Source organism: Cherax quadricarinatus, chromosome 39 (genome assembly GCF_038502225.1).
Source record: "Cherax quadricarinatus isolate ZL_2023a chromosome 39, ASM3850222v1, whole genome shotgun sequence".
NCBI lineage: Eukaryota > Metazoa > Arthropoda > Malacostraca > Decapoda > Parastacidae > Cherax > Cherax quadricarinatus.
In genome coordinates this window covers 8022350-8044074 of record NC_091330.1, presented here as the reverse complement: position 1 = coordinate 8044074, position 21725 = coordinate 8022350, and the positions used below count along the sequence as shown (strand labels likewise).

The window sequence follows — 21725 nt, the reverse complement described above, 5'->3', positions numbered from 1 at the left end:
GATGCTGCGACTGTCACAGCACGTGTTATGTGGTGATGCTGCGACTGTCACAGCACGTGTTATGTAGTGATGCTGCGACTGTCACAGCACGTGTTATGTGGTGATGCTGCGACTGTCACAGCACGTGTTATGTGGTGATGCTGCGACTGTCACAGCACGTGTTATGTGGTGATGCTGCGACTGTCACAGCACGTGTTATGTAGTGATGCTGCGACTGTCACAGCACGTGTTATGTGGTGATGCTGCGACTGTCACAGCACGTGTTATGTGGTGATGCTGCGACTGTCACAGCATGTGTTATGTGGTGATGCTGCGACTGTCACAGCACGTGTTATGTGGTGATGCTGCGACTGTCACAGCACGTGTTATGTGGTGATGCTGCGACTGTCACAGCACGTGTTATGTGGTGATGCTGCGACTGTCACAGCACGTGTTATGTGGTGATGCTGCGACTGTCACAGCACGTGTTATGTAGTGATGCTGCGACTGTCACAGCACGTGTTATGTGGTGATGCTGCGACTGTCACAGCATGTGTTATGTGGTGATGCTGCGACTGTCACAGCACGTGTTGTGGTGATGCTGCAACTGTCACAGCACGTGTTATGTGGTGATGCTGCGATTGTCCCAGCACGTGTTATGTGGTGATGCTGCGACTGTCACAGCACGTGTTATGTGGTGATGCTGCGACTGTCACAGCACGTGTTATATGGTGATGCTGCGACTGTCACAGCACGTGTTATATGGTGATGCTGCGACTGTCACAGCACGTGTTGTGGTGATGCTGCGACTGTCACAGCACGTATGTGGTGATGCTGCGACTGTCACAGCACGTGTTATGTGGTGATGCTGCGACTGTCACAGCACGTGTTATGTGGTGATGCTGCAACTGTCACAGCACGTGTTATGTGGTGATGCTGCGACTGTCACAGCACGTGTTATGTGGTGATGCTGCGACTGTCACAGCACGTGTTATGTGGTGATGCTGCGACTGTCACAGCACGTGTTATGTGGTGATGCTGCGACTGTCACAGCACGTGTTATGTGGTGATGCTGCGACTGTCACAGCACGTGTTATGTGGTGATGCTGCGACTGTCACAGCACGTGTTATGTGGTGATGCTGCGACTGTCACAGCACGTGTTATGTGGTGATGCTGCGACTGTCATAACACGTGTTATGTGGTGATGCTGCGGCTGTCACAGCACGTGTTGTTGTGTGGTGGTGATCCTGCGATCACAGCACGTGTTGAGTGGTGATGCTATCACAACACGTCTTGTTGTGTGGTGATGCTGTGACCATCACATGACCGGGCCGCGGGGGCGTTGACCCCTCGAAACACCCCCCCCTAGTGGTCGTTCTAGTCAACAACTTTCCCTACATGCTCGTCGTGTTTCACGTCGTCCCTGACGCTCTGGTTGTCGTTCCAATTAAAACACTTTTCCTCCATGCTCGTCGTGTTCAATAGCGTAATTTTATCGCGAATAATAACCGTCCTGTTTTTATTTCCCGACGACAATAGCAGATTTATTTTTTTCTCTTGCTGACAATAAAACCAATTGTCTCTGTGATACAATAGTTGACTCACCTGTCACACTACACTATTGTTTCTCACTCTCACACTTCACTATACTCTCACCTCACTTTACTCTCACACTTCACTGTACTCTCACACTTCAGTATACGCTCACGTTTCACTATACTCTCACATTTCATTATACTCACACTTCACCATGCTCTCACACTTCACTGTACTCTCACACTTCACTATACTCTCTCACACTTCACTATACATAATCACTCAACCATGAGCTCCCGATGAAATAATCAAAAGATGTACAACAATACTTAGAAAATAATAATAAAATAATATAAATAACAAAATATTAATACTATTAATAGTAATAATAATAATAATAAGAGTGTGAGTTAACATATTAGTGAGAGACGGTGATGAGGTTCACAGTGGTGGGACGGTGATGAGGTTCACAGTGGTGGGACGGTGATGAGGTTCACAGTGGTGGGACGGTGATGAGGTTCACAGTGGTGGTTCGGAATTTTACTTTTCTCATTCTTCATCAACAATTTCTGTCAATACAGGTGTTAGTCAAGGCCAAGCTGACATCCCACTCCTGCCTCGTGGCTTAAAGCTGCCACTGAACGTTATGTCAGTGATTTGCTGACAGCGCAATAGACAAATCAATAATTTTTGACGTGTGCGAATTTTAACCAACTTAGCGTCATTTTGCTTCGGTTTAACGGCTGGCGACTGACAGCGACACAACAGTTTAATGGTGACTGACACTGACATAACAGTTTGATGTCAGGCGCCCTGACAATGATAGTCCGATGGGAAGTGATTCAAAATGATGTAGAACGCTGCAGGTGGAAACAACACTAACTTCACGACACAAGTGTTACAAACACCATGAATACTTAACAAACACAACATTTAAAGGTTACACCGCCATCAAAGATCCCTACACACACACACACACACACACACACACACACACACATACATACATACAACTATCTTCATACAGCCACAAAGTCGTACCATCAATGGCTTGACAAAGGCAAATAATCAACTACACTGGTAACATATGTACAATATTAAATATAATCCCCACCCATAAAAACAACACACAGAAAAAGCAATACAGAGAAAAAGTAACACATAATACACATAGAAAGCTCTACTGTTTGATTGGTCTTGTGTACGCTCAGTTTAATTACACTGTTTATTGTTTGTGCGTGGGTATGTGTATGTGTTTATCTTTATGTGCGTAATTATCGAGCTGTACATGCCGGAGGTGGGGGTGGGGGTGGTGAAGCTGTGTGTGCGCTCATCGCATTGCTTTTGCAGAATGTCGAGTAATAGCTCCTGGCCCTGCCTCGGAAATAACTACCAACCTGTTTTATTGATTTCTGGCCTCCAGGGTCCCGGTCATACTAACTCTTGAAACCCCGTACGTCGTTTACCTCCCAACCCTCTTCGTATGTATTCATGCACGGTAAATTAGAAGCGGGAGCAAAGGAGGATATTTGCAACATCAAAAGGCAAAGACTGGTCCCGTCGGTATGGACACAGCCCTCCCGCCTCTCTCGCTAAATGGGTGAGGCAAATTTGACCTTTGATCAAGCAAGCAGATTACTTGACGATTGGCCAGAGGGGAGACTCAGCGAGGGGGAAAACGGGGGTAGTGTTCTCCCGCTACCTCACCCTTGCTATTGCTACGTGCAATTACTGACACGCAGTTACGCTACACTCCGTTACGCTAATTGTGAGTGACCACCCGCCGTTACTGAAGTTAACGAATAAAAATAGTGGCTGGAACAACTCACAGGCAACCTCCCTACATTGGAATTTGTAACCAACTACGCTCATGCAACTTGATAATGGTCCCCGGAAGGATCGAAACATCGTCTAGATTACATTTTCAAGATTGTTAATTATGAATTGCTGAAAGTAGTTATGGATGAATGAATTGCCTCCTGTGTGATTTTAAGTGTAATAAATTACCTATCAAAACTGTAAGATTTTACTCTAACATGCACATACATTCATTGATAAAATGCCAGCCAAATACTGTTCATATTTGCTAGACAACACTAAACTTGTTATACAGCCTCACCCGACTACTATGAGTACTAACACCGCTACGCCAGACTATTACCACGATACCCAGGCTACTAACACCGCTAAACCATGCTACTAGCACTACACCATGCTAATAACATTGCTACACCCACGTTACTAACACAGGTACACCAAGCTACTAACACTGCTACATAATGCTACTACCAACACTATACCCAGGCTGCTACCAACACTTCACCCAGGCTACTAACACCGATACACCATGCTACTAACACCGTGCTCCTACAAACACTTCGCCCAGGCTACTACCAACACTACACCCAGGCTATTAACACCACTAGAACCACTCCACCAATAGCTACAGCCTGGCTGCTACATCAACACTAACTAGCGTATCACCATGAGTACATACTTAACATACGATTGCAGTGTCACATGCCTAACTAGCTAATCAGAGACTTTCGTTCGTGAACGTTATCAAGGATTCGTTAAAATTAAGAAAAATAAAATTGAAGCCATTATGCACACTTCGGTTAAGTCCATCTAGTACACAGCGCCAGCATGGAGCCCACGCTCGATCAAGCATATTAAGAAACCAAAGCTTCAACAATTAGCAATAAAAACGGTACCCAGACTTGTTGACGAACTATGAGGGAAGACGTGGCTCAACCTGTCAACACTGGACAAGAGAAGACATGATCATGACATGCAAAATACTCAGATTACATTGTGTTCATTGGGACAGGCTGCTTGACAGACTGCCTCATGTCCTGCGACGCACATGGGGACCCACGTGCGCCGCAGAACGTTAGGAAATATTGTTTTAGTCTCAGGGTAGTGAGCAACGCTGAACGGCCTCGATGAAGGAGTGGCTTACCGGGAGTTTACCTGAAGACGGTTTCGGGGCTCAACGTCCTGGTCCCAGACCTGGCCTTCCGGTGAACTGCTTGATACAGAAGCAAACAACATGCAGTTTCAAGAGTATGGTCGATCCCTGGAAGCTAGAAATCAGTTAAATTAGTCGATATTAGATAAGGGGCGAGGCCAGGTGCTCTAATTCGACCCCTGAAAACACAACTAGGTGATACCTACACCTTCACCCATGATATCAGCGCCTCACACCGTAGTAACCTCTCCATACACCGTCTTTTATGCTACATTATTAGTGCCTCATAAAAGCTATTCCACTGTAAACCTCTTCCGTACCGACGTTGGCGTGCACACACAAGCACACTAAAGGAACGACCTCGGAAGCAAGAAGAACCCGAGATGACATTATTACGACGCATAAGAGACTCAGAGGACTCGACAGGGCGGATAAGAACACACAATTTGAAACACAAGGACCAAGAACAAGGTGGCTGAGATCGATATTAAAATCGCAGATGAGCCATAAGGATGTTAGGAAATACTTTCTCAGTCTTAACGTGGAAGGAAAGTTAATGATATTATTTGAGTTAAAGCAGCTATCAGAAAACCTTAGTCTTCACTGAGGGACCGATTACCTCAAACGCCGTCCATTTCTGTACCGGCCTGAGGCAGTCACTTGTTGGCAAAAAACTTCCATAATAAAGATACCCAAGTGTTGCATAAGCGTCTAAATCAGTGAAAAAATAAACTGGAAAATCTTGCCTCTCTTTCCTATTCCTCTGAAGACATGTAAGTACATGAAAGCGCTAAGGCTTTCCTCTTAATTTTTTCACTGTGGTTTGTTTCTTGTTTTAAATTTTCACTCACGCATTTTATTGTGATTTCTTCCAAAACATACAATTATGGTATATGGGAATTAACCCGTTGGATTTGGTAACGATATTATAAACATTATTATTATTGTTATGATATTTATGGAAAGTACTAAACCCACGAGGGTCATTCAGCGGTGAAGTATACGAAAAGCTCTTCATGTCTGCTGTCAAAGAGCAAACATGAGTGAAGATAAACAATGGACCAGTGAGGCTTAATTTCATATTCATCCTAAATGAACGAGACATAGGAAGGAAGGCGGATAACTACCTCCTACGTCTGCATGATCAAGCAGGTTATGATAGTGAGCCAGCAGGAAGCTAGCAGCAACACCTTCAGGGGGAAGAGCCCTCGAAACCGGTCACAGGAATGTCAAGGTAACAGATGAACTTTGTAGACTCCATGTAAGTGATCAGTGTGTAACCACATTAATGTGTAACAACATTAAAGTACCTAGTAAAGGTGGGACTGTTAAGTGAAAGTAAAAGAAGATAAAGGAAGTTAACAGTTTACTTTCTAAGGGTAACAGAAAACATGGAATGAGCTGTTAAGTGACATAATACAGACTGACAAACATTATTTCTAAATGAGTTGTGACAGCTAAGTCACGTCCTTGCATCGAAAAGCAACTGATTACTTCATAAGCCAGGATTCGAACCCCACAAACATAGGTAAGATAATTACACAAACCCTGGAATAACCATCACAGCTGTTACCCAACCACTTATTGCAGGCGGCTGCTATGGGACAAACATGAGCGTTTTTACCTCCCTCAGGTAAAGTCGAAGGTAACATGACTTACACACCACTCTCACTCTAATGATTGACAGTGACTAGCGAGGAACGCCAAGACTGATAGTATGAGCAAAACACCACACTGACAGTCCACAATGGTAGTAGTCTAGCACACAACAACTATCCAGGGAGGTACAACCCCTGTTATACACGTGTGAAACACAAGTCTGTTAAATATTTTGCGCCCTGACAGGAATTGTTTTTTTCTTTCTCATAAGCATGTTAACATGATGGAGGACTCATGCAAACTTCTAATTATATTCAGTAAAAACTTATCTTTACTCTCACATGTTTCTTATTCAGGAAACATTTTCTTTACAGTTTAGGTGTGTGCTGTGAGCCCGGGCAGCGGAGCTGATCTTCCAAATTTACTAACAACGGTGGTTTAGGTATAGTTTAAATTTTGTGTTATAATAACTGCCCGAAAATCAGCCTGAGCATCATGAAAGTAATTTAACTAACGTTAAATAATAAGAACCAAATTTAGATTAAGTAGAATTACACTAAATTATATTACGTTAACTTTTTGCTAAGTTATATCTTGATGTTACCTTTGGTATACCTTTGATGTGTTCCGAGATTTTTCTACTCCCGGAGCCCGGCCACTGGCCAGGTTCGTCTTCAGGCAAGCACCAGATACTAAACTAATTTTAGTGCAAACTAAAAAAAAAAAATGTACTCCATATTAATTCACATAAATATACCTATAAACGCAGAGAACAGATAATTTCTGGGACTGCTCGGCTTGTTTGATAGACTCCGTCAAAAAAGTGGGACCTCTTCCAAAACAGGAAGTGGCTTACTGTCTCCAGACAACACATTCCGTGGCTAGCCTCCCCTGAGTCTCGCCCTGTCAACGATGATGTAATGAGAAAGAAGCGTCAGATAATCGTCCACGTTGAAGCAAAAGGAGGAGGGGAAAGAGAGATGGTCAGCAGGGGGGAAAAAATCCCGTAATTGAACCCTAAGAGCTCTCCCCCTAACTTCGATTATGAGCGAGTGTAATTAACCCGAGAATTATAGACACTCGAGCCTGGCGGAGGAGGGCGCCTGAAGACACAAATAGAACCCCAAGAGCGGCAAGATTGAGACACCTCTTCTTATGTTGTTATTGCTTTCATCAAGTATAATGACCTGACACAAGTCTTTCTCGTACGATGACCTGTATAGTGGTGCTGCTGTCCCTCGGGCGGGGCACAGCAAGCAGCAACTACCGGTGTGCGTTGCTAAGCGCGTTAGCACCAACACATATCAATATGGTAGTCGTTGGCCAAAAGGCGGGGGTCACAGCCTGAAGCAACGCGCTGATATGTACAATAGTATCTGCTAACACACATACAAGGTTATAATTATAACCAGTAAACCAGCGGAAGGCCTCGGTCAGACGACCAAACGCTCCAGATGCGGGTCATCATACGACTAAGACCCACATCAGGAAATACTTCTCCTGTTTCCTGAGAAACCTCACCTAACCTAACCTCACACACATACCAATGTGGTAGTCGCTCGCCCTTAGGTGAGAACGTGGCAGTGTGACCAATGTTACCGGAGGGACTCTTCAAGAGTCTGAGCTCAGCGTCGCCAAGCTCCTCCCTCCGACACACCTGTCATCAGCTTTGGCTTTAATGGACTCCCCACTGACATAACCTACAGTCCCACCCTGCTCCAACCTGAGAGATTAACTTTCCCAAGGAGCAGTACGAGATGGACTCCGCGCTCCCCAGCTCTGCAACCATCAAGGGATTACACTCTACCCTGGAGAGGCAGACAACATTAAGCCTCATCTAACGGATTATTTCACTGCACAGTACAGGGGAAGTCTGGCGTTACACATCACACCAAAAATTTCACGCTGGATATGCTCAACATTTAATAAAAAAAGTACCGGTAATACAATATCCTCACACAAACATACACAATTACCTCAAATATGTAATTACAAGAAGGCAATTACAAATATACAAGAAGCTGAAGAGAATGCGTTACGAACAGAGACTAAAGCAAGTGAACCTAACGATCTTGGAAGAGGAAAGAGCTAGAAGAAATGATTACTACATGTAACACAGATACGAATAAGGTAGACAGAAACAAATTCTTCGTACGCCACGAGTGAGAGCGCTGGGGTACAGATAAAAGATTAAAATATACACAAGAAATATAGACTAAGAAATATTTCTTCACCCTCAGGGTGGCAAGAAAGTGAAGAGAACTGGATGAGGAAGAGACGAAGGGATATTCCATATGCCAGGTTACTCTACCTTTTTATTAACCAGTAAGAATATATACAGTCAAATTTAGGTTAAGGTTGGTCACTCTAACCTAAATTAAATATATAATTACAATTCGAGGCACTGTAAGACGTGCTGTTTAATATTAGAATTACCTTAAGATTCACTCTTAGACAATTACCACCTGGGTTACGTTTTCACATTTAACAAAACACTTGACAATAGAGGAATTAAGTTTCCTTCGGTGTCTTCAAGCTGGAACATGATATGCTCTTCAATGAGTCCCTGATCAGCTAGGCTGTGATGCCCACGATGGATTGCATGCTGCTGGTACCAACAACTTAAATTATTAAGAACTAGCAACTAAGTGACCAGGTCTGGGACCTCGCCGCAGGGCGATGATCCCCAGAATAGACTACAGGCAATGTGAATAGGAGGAGAGAGATTTAGACTTTAACTACACTGACTACACTGCTAACTGACCAGTTTTACCTATTTGGCACGACATATATATATATATATATATATATATATATATATATATATATATATATATATATATATATATATATATATATATATATATATATATATATATAGGTAGTAGGTTGGTAGACAGCAACCGCCCAGGGAGGTACTACCGTCCTGCCAAGTGAGTGTAAAACAGAAAGCCTGTAATTGTTTTACATGATGGTAGGATTGCTGGTGTCTTTTGTCTGTCTCATAAATATGCAAGATTACAGGCATGTCTTGCTACTTCTACTTACACTTAAGTCACACTACACATACATGTACAAGCATATATATACACACCCCTCTGGGTTTTCTTCTATTTTCTTTCTAATTCTTGTTCTTGTTTATTTCCTCTTATCTCCATGGGGAAGTGGAACAGAATTCTTCCTCTGTAAGCCATGCGTGTCGTAAGAGGCGACTAAAATGCCGGGAGCAAGGGGCTAGTAACCCCTTCTCCTGTATATATTACTAAATTTAAAAGGAGAAACTTCAGTTTTTTCTTTTGGGCCACCCCACCTCAGTGGGATACGGCTGGTACGTTGAAAGAAGAAGATATATATATATATATATATATATATATATATATATATATATATATATATATATATATATATATACACACACACTCATACAGACACACACACAGACACACACACACATACACGGGAAAAGGCTACAATAGGATGAGGATGTTGCAACCCCTGAATGGGTCACAATGTATATGATGTATATTATATGTATATAATGTATATTACTTTTTCATATAATTTTATATTGCTTATATTTGCGATAATAGCTAAATCGTAAATATATTGCTTTATATTATTATTTGACTTAGTTATGTTGTTAGGTAGGATGTAAAATTCATATATTATTATGTGCTCATAGTTCAAGTCTTGATTGTCTAACTACTGTAATTATCGCTTGTGGCTCGTTACTCTGCCAGCTTCTCTGTTGCTGGGCAGCAACTGTCCACGGAGCTATCACATGATCGAGGGGGGGGGGTGATCACACCTCGCCTGAAGTATTCAGTCTGGTCTAGACTCGCTTGGTGGTTGGACGTATTCTTGACAAGACGTGCCTAAATCTCCCTTATTGGAAGATCGTCTCTGTCTCATTATTGTTGTAGGTTCTGTGGGACTCTGTTCAAGAACATTGTCTAGACTTAGTGATTTTCGACGTTGTACTGAGGTTGTGAGTCGCATAGACACTCTGAGCAACTCAGGTCCTGAGCTGTAGCTTCTGACCTAACTTGTACTGGTATCTGTGTATTATCACAGTTGGGGATTTTCTTATGCTGAACTTAGATTCAGTAGTATGGGAGTTTGGTGACTTGTGGAGGATCTGCTGATGGTCCCTACTTAGTGTCGTTATATTATCTCCTTGTTCCTGATTCTGTGTCGCAGTTGCTTGTTATATTGCTATTGGGCTTAGCATTCTCTTTATTGTTCAAGCAGACTGTTCTGATTGCCAGTTGGTCAAGAAGTTTGTTTATTTGAGGACTTTGTTAGTCACTTGTTTAAGTCTAGTCGAGTCTTGAGACATAGCGAACTACTTAGAGCACTTACACACATACACACACTTATTTGAATATAGTATTAAATGTTAATGTAACAGATGGTACTTAAGACATATAAATGTGATATGTGCTTACAGCACAATACTACTGTACACGAGAGAAGTGATTATTATTAATTTGTTTGAATTGATTAATTTAATTTAATTTGATAATATACCTCTAGACTGTGATTAATAAATTTATTAAATTTTAATTTCTCTAGTTAGTAGCCTACCAGTTGTAATCCTGAAGCACTATTAATTCTTATGGAATTCTAATGGATAATTGGACCAGGATACTAATTGTTACGAAAACCCAGTAACAGGCTGGATGCTAGAAGGGCAGTCCTTTCTAGTATTCACTGGAGATCTCTAAGCTTTTTAAAAATCGCGCTTTTTGTAACAGAGGACAACTTGCAGGGTTGGTGAGATAAATGGTTGTTTGAATTCACCCCCAGTAAATGCAAAGTTTTTAAGACTAGGTAAGGAGCGAGAAGACCGAACACAAAGTACAGACTCGAGGGACAGAGACTGCAGACCCCATTCAAAGGGATAAAAACAGTGACAACTATACCGCCAGAGGCTCACATCAAACGAATAACTTCTGCAGCCAATGCTTATCCAGCAAATCTGAACAGAGAATCATTCCAGGTTCTTCATACACCGTTGGTCAGGGTCATCTTGGAGCACGCAGCACCAGTGTGGAACCCCACACCTGAGGAGCCATGTTAAGAAACTGGAGAAAGTGCTGACGTATGCAACGAGACTAGTTGCTTTGACTGGGGTAGGTTACAGGCTTCAATGATCTATTACAACTACAAGCTTCACCTTACATATAACAGAAATATTACATCCGCATGCTTAACCTTGCCTGTAGAAATATTATAGCTACAAGCTTCGCTTGTACTAGAAATATTACAGCTACAGGCTTCACGTTGCTTGTATTAGAAATATTACAGCTACAAGCTTCACGTTGCTTGTATTAGAAATATTACAGCTACAAGTTTCACATTGCTTGTATTAGAAATATTACAGCTACAAGCTTCGGCTTGCTTGTAGCAGAAATATTAAGCCTGCTCCTAGAATTATATTAGCTCATAAAACAAAGTCTGTCAAATTTCGCTTTCATAATAGTGGCGATTTGCCTAATTAAAAAGATATTTTTAGCTACTTCCACAGTAAATTATCAGCGGTGTCAATTTTATCCTTAGCTGGAGGAATTAGGGCCGTCATTATCATACGCTAATAAATCGAGTTTGGTTAAATGTTTACGAAAAATTCATAATTATATATTAAAGTCCTTTTGCCAAAGATACGAATAATTAAAAAAGAAAATTCTCCGATGTTATAATATTACTATCTTACTTTTTGAAAATATTCTACATGCAATATTATCTTTAAGATGTTATAGATAATAGCAATACTCCAACAATATTTATACCAAGATATTGACAAAAGAAATTTTATGGTCTTATTCAGAACAGCAGTAAGTACTACCATTATTAATGTCTGGACACAAGTGAATGTTCGAGTTTTATTATATATCAGTGTTAGTGTTTGTTTAGTGGTGGTGATTGGTGGTTGTGGTAGAAGTATTAATAGTAGTAGTGGTGTGTGTATGTGTGTGTGTGTGTGTGTGTGTGTGTGTGTGTGTGTGTGTGTGTGTGTGTGTGTGTGTGTGTAAGCGCGCGTGTATGTGTAATGGAATAAATCTGTGTATATCAGTCTGAACACAACGAAAAAATATATACCATTGATTTTAATGAATATTAAATTAACTGATCTATATGTCTAGTGGAGCTAGTCTAATACAAATTACATTAGATTAACTTAGTCGAGGTCTCTAAGTTAGGTTTGGTGCAAAATTTAAAAAAGTTTACACCATTTTCAATGACAAAATATATCTAGTAATCCACATTAGAAAATTTTGAAAAAGTTCAATTTATAGGGCAGTTCAACCTAATTGACCGATTGAGATTATTAGACACCACACACACACACATTATATATATATATATATATATATATATATATATATATATATATATATATATATATATATATATATATATATATATATATATATATATATAACAACACTGCGCTAGCCAAGGATTCGAACCCATGTTGTACTGGCCTGCCTCATGGTAAGCGAGAACCACATGACGCTTGGGTTGGGTGGTCCTGTGGTTTAAAGCGTCATGTGGTTCTCGCTTACCATGAGGCAGGCCAGTACAATATGGGTTCGAATCCTTGGCTAGCGCAGTGTTGTTATTGATCAATACCACTCTTTCGTGGTTACAATAATATATATATATATATATATATATATATATATATATATATATATATATATATATATATATATATATATATATATATGTATGTATGTGTGTGTGTGTGTACACGCCGATCAAAAAAAAAAAAAAAAAAAACTTTCACACAAACACTTTCTTTGAAGACCCCTCAAGGGAGGTTCCTTGACGCTGGTGAGGGAGCTCTTGATCTAGGGAACTGAATCTGTGCTTCAGTTCCCTGAACCGAGCCTGAATACCTTCCATCCCCCCCCCCGCATGCGCTGTATAATCCTACGGGTTTAGCACTCCCCATGTTTATAATAATAATAATAATAATGTCTTTGAGGACGCGCACTCTCAGATAACTAATAACTTGCCAGTAACAAATTATTGTTTAAAAAATGTGAAAAAAGCCATATTTTTCAAAGGAGTATAAATTTTTTTGTGTGGTTCAGAAACAGTAATCATATTGTGGCAACTTAAGTATCACGTTAAACAAGTATAACCCATCCATCCTTGGTTTAACGCTTTTAATAAACCAAACTCATTTTCTCTTATTCAAATGCTGCTGGTGAAAGTCTGACTATACTTGTTAGACAACATTGTATCACAAGCTAAAATAAGATCCAGAAAACAATGAACATATTTGAACACGAAGATTGAGATCATCATCATTCTGACTTGAGAACCTGACACTCTCACGTAATCCAAGTCATGTGATACGGGATATAAAATTGTGAAATAAGAAAACTGAAATTGAGACTAAACTATCATCACTAACCGTGAAGACCCCTGGAAACAGGTCACAGGTATGGCAATTAGGAAATTAATTTATACTTGTCGCTTCGAGAGCAGATACAAGATAATTACGGAAGTCTTATGAAAAAACGTACCTACCTCCGACACTTTTCCACAGGTAAGCATACACCGTGACCCAACCTCACCTCCCACCTGGATCTGGGTAAAGTTACCTTGCAACTCAACCTTACCTTGTATTCCTTCTGTGTGTGTGTGTGTACTCACCTAATTGTGGTTGCAGGGGTCGAGACTCAGCTCCTGGCCCCGCCTCTTCACTGATCGCTACTGGGTCCTCTCTCTCTCTGCTTCCTGAGCTTTGTCATACCTATTCTTTAAACTATGTATGGTTCCTGCCTCCACTACTTCACTTGCTAGGCTATTCCACTTGCTGACAACTCTATGACTGAAGAAATACTTCCTAACGTCCCTGTGACTCGTCTGAGTCTTCAGCTTCCAGTTGTGACCCCTTGTCCCTGTGTCCCCTCTCTGGAACATCCTATCTCTGTCCACCTTGTCTATTCCCCGCAGTATCTTGTATGTCGTTATCATGTCTCCCCTGACCCTTCTGTCCTCCAGTATCGTCAGTCCGATTTCCCTTAACCTTTCCTCGTACGACATTCCCTTGAGCTCTGGGACTAGCCTTGTTGCTGCATACTCCAGTATGGGCCTAACATACACAGTGTACAGTGTCTTGAACGATTCCTTATTAAGGTATCGGAACGCTATTCTCAGGTTTGCCAGGCGCCCGTATGCTGCAGCAGTTATTTGGTTGATGTGTGCCTCCGGTGATGTGCTCGGTGTTATGGTCACCCCAAGGTCTTTCTCCCTGAGTGAGGTCTGTAGTCTTTGTCCACCTAGCCTATACTCTGTCTGCGGTCTTCTTTGCCCCTCCCCAATCTTCATGACTTTGCATTTGGCTGGATTGAATTCGAGAAGCCAGTTACTGGACCACATGTCCAGCCTCTCCAGGTCTCTTTGCAGTCCTGCCTCATCCTCGTCCGATTTAATTCTTCTCATCAACTTCACATCATCTGCGAACAGGGACACTTCGGAGTCTATTCCTTCCATCATGTCGTTCACATATATCAAAAATAGCACTGGTCCTAGAGCTGACCCCTGTGGGACCCCGCTCGTAACAGGCGCCCACTGTGATACCTCTTCACGTACCATGACTCGTTGCTGCCTCCCTGTCTGGTATTCCCTTATCCATTGCAGTGCCCTCCCTTTTACATGCGCCTGATCCTCCAGCTTCTGCACTAATCTCTTGTGGGGAACTGTGTCAAAGGCCTTCCTGCAGTCTAGGAAAACGCAATCTACCCACCCCTCTCTCTCGTGTCTTACTTCTGTTACCTTGTCATAAAACTCCAGGAGGTTTGTGATACAGGATTTGCCTTCCATGAACCCATGCTGGTTTTCATTTATAATCTTGTTCCTTTCCAGGTGTTCGACCACTCTCCTCCTGATAATCTTCTCCATGACTTTGCACACAATACATGTCAGAGACACAGGTCTGTAGTTTAGTGCCTCGTTTCTGTTTCCTTTCTTAAATATGGGGACTACATTAGCTGTCTTCCATTTCTCAGGTAGTTGCCCAGTTTCAAGGGATGTGTTGAAGATTGTGGTTAGAGGCACGCACAGCATCTCTGCTCCTTCTCTAAGGACCCATGGGGAGATGTTGTCCGGTCCCATCGCCTTTGAGGTGTCAAGGTCACTTAAGAGCTTCTTCACCTCCTCAGTTGTTCGTATGTCATCCAACACTTGTTGGTATATTCCCTCTTGATGTTCCCTTCTGTGCTGTCTTCCCACAGCCCTTCCTGTCTCTACTGTAAAAACTTCCTTAAATCTCCTGTTCAGCTCCTCACATACCTCCTGATCATTTCTTGTGAGTTCTCCACCTTCTGTCCTTAATCTGATTACCTGGTCTTTGACTGTTGTCTTCCTCTTGATGTGGCTATACAACAGTTTCGGGTCAGTCTTGATTCTCGATGCTACGTCATTTTCATACTGTCGCTGGGCCTCCCTCCTTACCTGTGCATACTCATTCCTGGCTCTGCGACTGATCTCCCTATTTTCGTGTGTTCTCTGTCTTCTGTACTTTTTCCACTCTCTATTGCACTTCGTTTTTGCCTCCTTACACAGTCGGGTAAACCAGGGGCTCGTTCCGGTCTTCCCGTTGTTACTGTTGCCCTTGGGAATAAACTTTTCCACTGCCTCCTTGCATTTTGTTGTTACATATTCCATCATTTCATTTACTGGCTTTCCTGCCAGTTCTCTGTCCCACTGGACCTCCCGCAGGAAGTTCTTCAACCCTATGTAGTCCCCTCTTTTATAGTCAGGCTTTTCCCATTCAACTCCTGTTATTCTCTCCACTTGCAGCTCTACTATGTATTCAAAGCACAGAACCACGTGGTCGCTAGCTCCTAGGGGACTCTCATACTTGATGTCCTCAATGTCTGAGCTGCCCAGGGTGAACACAAGGTCCAATCTTGCTGGTTCATCCTCCCCTCTCACTCTGGTAGTGTCCTTAACATGTTGGTGCATGAGGTTTTCCAGCACCACGTCCAACATCCTGGCTCTCCATGTTTCGGGACCCCCATGTGGCTCCAGGTTTTCCCAGTCGATCTCCCTGTGGTTGAAATCCCCCATAACCAGCAACTTTGCTCTGTTGGAATGAGCTCTTCTTGCCACCTCAGCAAGTGTGTCCACCATTGCTCTGTTGCTCTCTTCATATTCCTCTCTTGGCCTCCTGCAGTTCTGTGGTGGATTATACATCACTGCAATGACCACTTTGTGTTCCCCAGACTGAAGTGTACCTGCTATGTAGTCTCTCCCGCCTCATCTATGCCTTCCATTTTCTCGAATTTCCATCTGTTTTTTACGAGCAGAGCAACCCCACCTCCCCCCCTGCCCCTTCTATCTTTCCTCATGATCTGGTATCCTGGTGGGAAGATTGCATCTGTTATTGTCTCCGTGAGTTTTATTTCTGTAACTGCTATGATATCTGGGGACTTTTCATTGATTCTTTCTTGCCATTCCTCATGTTTATTCGTTAATCCATCTGCATTTGTGTACCAAACCTTCAACTTCTGTTCTAATACTGTAACTGTGGTGCTGGGGGTGGAAACAGAGGGATCGGTGTGTGATGGTTGGTTTGGATTGTTCAGTTGCCTTGGGGGTGTCGTGGCTGGAGTCCTTCTCCAGGTGTTTCTGGGGGGTGTGCTTGTCCTTCCATTTGATCCTGGGTTATTCTGCTCTCCTTTTTCATTTCCTCCCATTTCTCCTTTCGTTTTTGAACTCTTTCATCGTCTTCCTTTCGTCCTGTGTTCTGTCTCGATCGAGGTACACACTCCAGAACTCCTGCTTGCCTCTCAGCCGTGCTTTCTCCTGCAGGATCATGGTTCGGGTTGATTCTGCCTTGAAAATTACTTTGAGAGGCCGATTCCTTTTCTTTGTGAACCACCCAATTCTCCGAAAATTTGCCACCTGGGTCATGTCCCCCTCACCTATCACCTTCATGATATCTTCAATCACTTTTTTCTCCTCCTGATTTCTTTCATCGTAAGTTTCCCCTTTAGCTTCATCTAGCCCATAGACAAACACGGATCTCTCCCTTTCCACCTCCCACTGTGACTCCCATTGCATCCTCTGATGTGTTTTAGTTTCTTCCCGTGGAGTGTTCCTTCCTTCAGTCCCTTCCCTAGTTATGGCCCCTATGCTTCTTGGTTTGTCCTTCCTGCTCACCTGTTCCTGGCCCCCACAGGTATCTGGTAAGGTCCTTGCACATGTCCTAGTTCCTTCAATGTCTTCTAACCTCTCATTCTGTCCTAGTGTGCTCCCTGCTTTTGTTTTGGCCCCATGTGGGTTTGTCAGGACCTCTGCATACAGTTCAGTTTCCATGCTTCCTTCAGACCTGTTGTCTGTGTTTGATGTAGCCATTGCCGATGCTACTTCTGTAATATCTTTGTCTCTGTGCTGTTTCAGATGTCTCAGCTCCTCTTCTAATCTCTCTATCTTGATTTCTGCTGCTGTGGCCTGTTGCTTCCACCTTCTGCATTCTGCTGCTAAACTCTCTTCCATCTTCCTTTCCAGCTCATCTAGTCTCCTTCCCCAGTCTTCCTCCCTTTTTTTGAGCTCTACCTCCCATTCCTCCCTTCCAGATTCGTCCTTGGAGCCCCTTGTTCTCATCCTGGTTCTAGGTTCCCCCGGTGCTCCACAGAAGGGGGGACGGGTGGTTAGGGGGACGGGAATAGATGGTTAGGAGGAGAGGGGATGGATGGTTGTGGGGGAGGGGGAGGATGGTTATTGGAGGGGTAGAGATAGTTGGGGGAGGGGGTTAGATGGTTTGAGGGAGAGAGGGGATGGATGGTGGTGGGGGAGGGGGAGGATGGTTATTGGAGGGAGGGAGGTAGTTGGGGGGGTTAGACTGTTTGGGGAGGGGTTAGGTGGTTTGGGGAAGGGGTAGGTGGCTAAGGTGAGGTGGTTAGGGGAGGGGGGGTACGTGTTTGTGTCAAGTGGTGGAGGGTGTGTGTTTGTGCGTGTGTGTGTGTGATGTGTGTGTGTGTGTGTGTGTGTGTGTGTGTGTGTGTGGTTGTGTGTGTGTGTGTGTGTGTGTGTGTGTGTGTGGTTGTGTGTGGTGTGTGTGTGGTGTGTGTGGTGTGTGTGTGGGGTGTGTGGTGTGTGTGGTGTGTGTGGAGTGTGTGTGTGGAGTGTGTGTGTGGTGTGTGTGTGTGTGTGTGGTGTGTGTGTGTGTGTGTGTGTGGTGTGTGTGTGGTGTGTGTGTGTGGTGTGTGTGGTGTGTGTGTGTGTGGTGTGTGTGGTGTGTGTGTGGTGTGTGTGTGGTGTGTGTGTGTGGTGTGTGTGGTGTATGTGGTGTGTGTGTGTGTATATGTGTGTGTGTGTATATGTGTGTGTGTGTATGTGTGTGTGTATGTGTGTGTGTATGTGTGTGTGTATGTGCGTGTGTGTGTGCGTGTGTGTGTGTGTGTGTGTGTATGTGTGTGTGTATGTGCGTGTATGTGTGTGTGTGTGAGTGTCTACCCTTGTGTGTGTGTGCTTGTGTGTGAGGGAGGGAGGGTTAGGGGGGGGTAGGTGGTGTGGTTGAAAGATCCGTCGTGTAGGCACAAATTTAGTCTCATTTATCTTTCCCAATTATGCTACTCTCTCCACTTATTGCCCTTTCTGGATTTACGTATTAATTGTTGCTGGTTATTATAATTTTCCTTGTTCACATTGAGAGAGGACTTCCTAGCTTCCTAAGTATTCTTACTGCTAATAACTACTGGTAGTAACACTGCCTGTGTGCGTGTATGCATGTGTGTGTGTGTGTGTGTGTGTGAGTGTGTGTGAGTGTGTGAGTGTCTTGTGCGGTGTAATGACTGGCCGCAACTTCTTGTGACCTGACACAACCCTCCTGGGACTTGACCGACCCTCGCACCGTCTTACAATGTTGCCCTTAAAAGCTTGTCCCACCTACCTTCTCACACTAGTCAACACTATATTCACTATGTCTATGCTATTTCTATTCTAATTCTGGTAATAGCTTGCAGGAGTGAGTGACCAGTATCAAACAGTATGCAAGGCCAGCCAGGGCCGTCAACATGCAAACCACAAATAGGCGAATAAACTTGCGCTCAATGGTGCGGTGACAGGTTGCCAACTGCTGATGACGAAGTCGTGGTACGTACGCCTTAAATCCCTATTTTGGAGATCCTTCACCTGTGATGTTTATAACCATATATTCTCATACATCCCGCTTCCTCACGCGCTTTCACTCTTCACTGATGATAGTATACACTTCACATTACATACACTTCACTTTATATGTATAATGGCACACAACTTGTCTTGACGTCACTTCTTCAGGCCTACAGCTGCCAATGTGGCAACAGCGCCTAAGACCCCCAACGGTTTGCACTTTGAAATATTATGATTTCAGCTTTCCTCTCACTTTCTTTAATAACTTTAATTATCACTCGTAGTATTGTTCACTGACGTTCCACTACCACTGATTACTGCTAGCTGTTATTGCACGCCTTTCAACGCTAAGGTTCTCGGAACCTTGTTACCCACGTCTGCACACCACGGACCCACGTGTGTGTGTGTGTAAGTTGTATAACTTTGCTAGTCACATATAATGCCAGGATGACCGTTTACATGAACCTAAACGGTATGTATATTTTGCATGGAGCTGACTCCCCCTCCCCCGACGATCTTTATAATTTTCCTTCTGTTCGGGTTGAACTCCAGCAGTCACTCTTTTTCACCATCCAGGTTTCCCTGAAATCTACCCTTGTCTTCTCGTTAGCTTTTCATCATCATAGAGCGACACATAAAACTCAGTCCCAAATTAGGGATTAGCAATGGCCCCAGTACAGATCCCTGCAATACCCAACTCTGTCGCCTTCTTCTACATCGATACTTTGTCTCCTCTATCACATACTTTTTCATCCATTTTATTTCTTCCCTTTTTATTCCTGCTTGTATTTTAGTTTGTGGATTACTCTCTGGTGAAATGCCGTATCAAGAGTTATCTTAAGAACATAAGAAAGAAGGAACACTGCAACAGGCCTACTGACCCATGCAGAGCAGGTCCATGTGCCCCCCACAGATTAGACCAATGACCTCCCCCCGGATTAGCCCAATGACCCATCCAGTCTGATCATCTCCACTCAAGGATGGAGCACTGCACCAGACCCAGCAGCACAAGCTAGTCAGATCCAACTCACACCCTCCCACACCCACTCATGTATTTATCTAACCTATTTTTAAAACTACACAACGTTTTAGCCTGAACAACTGAGTTTGTTCCACTCATCCACAACTCTATTACCAAACCAGTGCTTTCCTATATCCTTCCTGAATCTGAATTTTTCCAACCTGAAACCATTGCTGCGAGTCCTGTCTTGGCTGGAAAATTTCAGCACGCTACTTACATCCCCTTTATTTATTCCTGTTTTCCATTTATACACCTCGATCATATCCCCCCCTAATTCTACGCCTTTCGAGAGAGTGCAGATTCAGGGCCCTCAGTCTATCCTCATAGGGAAGATTTCTGATACATGTCAGGTCTTGCAATCAAGGAAAATGCAATTCACCCATCACTGTTTTTTTTTTTTCTGTCGTGAAGCTCCAGGTTTGTGAAGGAAGAAATTCCTGTACCTGAGCCCGTGTTGGCTTTCTTTGATAAATACCTCTCTAGAAGATACATGGACCTCCTCCTCACAGTCCTCTCCAGAGTTTATCCAGTAAACATGTCAGTCAGTACCTGGGGTATACATGGGGAGGTCAACGACCCCCCCCCCGGCCCGGTCTGAGACCAGGCCTCGTGGTGGATCAGGGTCTGATCGACCAGGCTGTTACTGCTGGCTGCACGCAAACCGACGTACGAACCATAGCCCGACTGGTCAGGTACTGACTTTAGGTGCCTGTCTAGCCCCAGTATATATGTACTGCCAGTCAATAGTTGACTGCCTCCTGCCTATTCTCTAGTGTGAATATGGTAGCTTTTTTATAGATTTCTGACATCTGGCTCGTCTCCCATTACCTGATAAAATAATTCTAAAGAATTTCTGCTCCTCGTTTTAATTTGAATAAAAATATACTGTTAGATCCCATTGTTTCTGTTATATTCACCGTTTTGAAAAGTTACTCCACTTCCACATCTAGCTGGTGGGAGCTTAATCCAGATGGTCGCAATTATTTCTGCCTCTTCTACTGTGAATGCCTTCTTTAAATTTCGTGTTAAGCTCATCGCTTATTTACCTCTCATTGTTAATTTTCCTGGCTCTGTCAGTCTTATCACCTTATATGGCTGTAGAGTCATTTTGGTTTCTTTCGTCCTCTGACGCAAGTTTTTAAATTCCCTTTTATCGTTTGTTCAAAATTTCACACACTAATTCTTGGTTCTTTAACTTATTTCCATTCTCAGCTGTTTCCCTGTTCTGTGTTTCTTACATGCTCTATTATTTTTCCATTCCTGGTTAAACCATGGGTTTCCTGGAGGTTTCCTGCATATTGTGTCTTTCACTTCCAAGATCTCTTTTTTTGGATAATTCTCTTTCCTAGAATCAATAATGTTGTTTTGGTTCTCCTCTCTCTCCGCTATTGTTTCCTGTATATATGTATTGATCCCACGTTGCTAAGTTCTGTTCCCTTATCTTCCTGTTGTTCTATAAAGGGTAATAAACCATGGCA

General features: G+C 43.1%; 1 protein-coding gene across 5 annotated transcripts in view; it reads right to left on the bottom strand.

Annotated features, from left to right (window-relative positions):
- Positions 1-21725, bottom strand: part of Camta (Calmodulin-binding transcription activator) — an 891447-nt gene that overhangs the window by 849008 nt on the left and 20714 nt on the right. The gene's annotated exons all lie outside the window — the stretch shown is intronic.